The sequence below is a fragment of the Arachis duranensis genome, chromosome 9 (genome assembly GCF_000817695.3).
Source record: "Arachis duranensis cultivar V14167 chromosome 9, aradu.V14167.gnm2.J7QH, whole genome shotgun sequence".
Taxonomy (NCBI): Eukaryota; Viridiplantae; Streptophyta; class Magnoliopsida; order Fabales; family Fabaceae; genus Arachis; species Arachis duranensis.
Window position 1 is genome coordinate 60,060,275 of NC_029780.3, and position 1,593 is coordinate 60,061,867.

Sequence of the window (1,593 nt, forward strand, 5' to 3'; positions counted from 1 at the left end):
GGAGCTCTGCTGTACCTCGAGTTTTAATGCAAGTACTTCTGTTTTTTTATTCAATTCGACTTATTCTTGTTCTAAGATATTTGTTGCACTTCAACTTGATGAATGTGATGATCCGTGACACTCAACATCATTCTCACCTATGAACGCGCGTGATTGACAACCACTTCCATTCTACCTTAGTCCGGGCGCATATCTCTTGGATTCCTTTATCAAAATCTTCGTGGTATAAGCTAGAATTGATGGCGGCATTCATGGGAATCCGGAAAGTCTAACATTGTCTATGGTATTCTAAGTAGGATTCCGGGATTGAATGATTGTGACGAGCTTCAAACTCCTGAAGGCTGGGCGTTAGTGACAGACGCAAAAGTATCACGGGATTATATTCCAACCTGATTGAGAACCGACAGATGATTAGTCGTGCTGTGACAGAGCATTTGGACCATTTTCACTGAGAGGATGGGATGTAGCCATTGACAACGGTGATGCCCTACATACAGCTTACCATGGAAAGGAGTAAGAAGGATTGGATGAAAGCAGTAGGAAAATAGAGATTCAACAGGGACAGGCATCTCCATACGCTTATCTGAAATTCCCACCATTAATTTACATAAGTATTTCTATCCTATTTTATTTATCTTTTAATTATCTAATCCAATCACATTTGAATCAGCCTGACTGAGATCTACAAGGTGACCATAGATTGCTTCATACCAACAATATCCATGGGATCGACCCTTACTCACGTAAGGTATTACTTGGACGACCCAATGCACTTGCTGGTTAGTTATGCGGAGTTGTGATTAAGTGAAATTCACGTGTGAGAGCTACCAAATTATTGGACCCTTACCAGTTTTTAACTGAGTTCTTGCAGATCTGTGAGACTGTTAAGACTAATGGAGTATATCCTGAAGTCTACAGGCTCATGCTTTTCCCTTTACTGTAAGAGACAGAGCTAGAACATGGTTGGACTCACAACCTAAAGATAGTCTGGACTCCTGGGATAAGCTGGTCATGGCCTTCTTGGGTAAATTCTTTCCTCCTCAAAAGCTGAGCAAGCTTAGAGTGGATGTTCAGACCTTCAAACAAAAAGATGGTGAATCCCTCTGTGAAGTTTGGGAAAGATACAAGCAGATGACCAAAAAGTGTCCTTCTGACATGTTTTCAGAATCAACCATAATAGATATATTCTATTATGGTCTATCTGAGTTTTCCAAGATGTCATTGGACCATTCTGCAGGTGGATCCATTCACCTAAAGAAAACACCTGCAGAAGCTCAGGAACTCATTGACATGGTTGCAAACAACCAATTCATGTACACTTCTGAGAGGAATTCTGTGAATAATAGGACGCCTCAGAGGAAGGAAGTTCTTGAAATTGATGCTCTGAATGCCATATTGGCTCAGAACAAAGAGTTGACTCAGCAAGTCAACATGATTTCTCAAAGTCTGAATGGATGGCAAAATGCATCCAACAGTATTAAAGAGGCAGCCTCTGAAGAAGCTTATGATCCTGAAAACCCTGCAATAGCATAGGTAAGTTACATGGGTGAACCTTATGGAAACACCTATAATTCATCGTGGAGAAATCATCCA

General features: G+C 40.8%; 1 non-coding gene across 1 annotated transcript; it reads right to left on the reverse strand.

Annotated features, from left to right (window-relative positions):
• Window positions 1-1,053: 1,053 nt before the first annotated feature.
• LOC127741825 (small nucleolar RNA R71) lies at window positions 1,054-1,157 on the reverse strand. Its single transcript, XR_008003030.1, has one exon. It is a non-coding gene; the product is annotated as a small nucleolar RNA R71 (small nucleolar RNA).
• Between the last annotated feature and the right edge of the window lie 436 nt (window positions 1,158-1,593).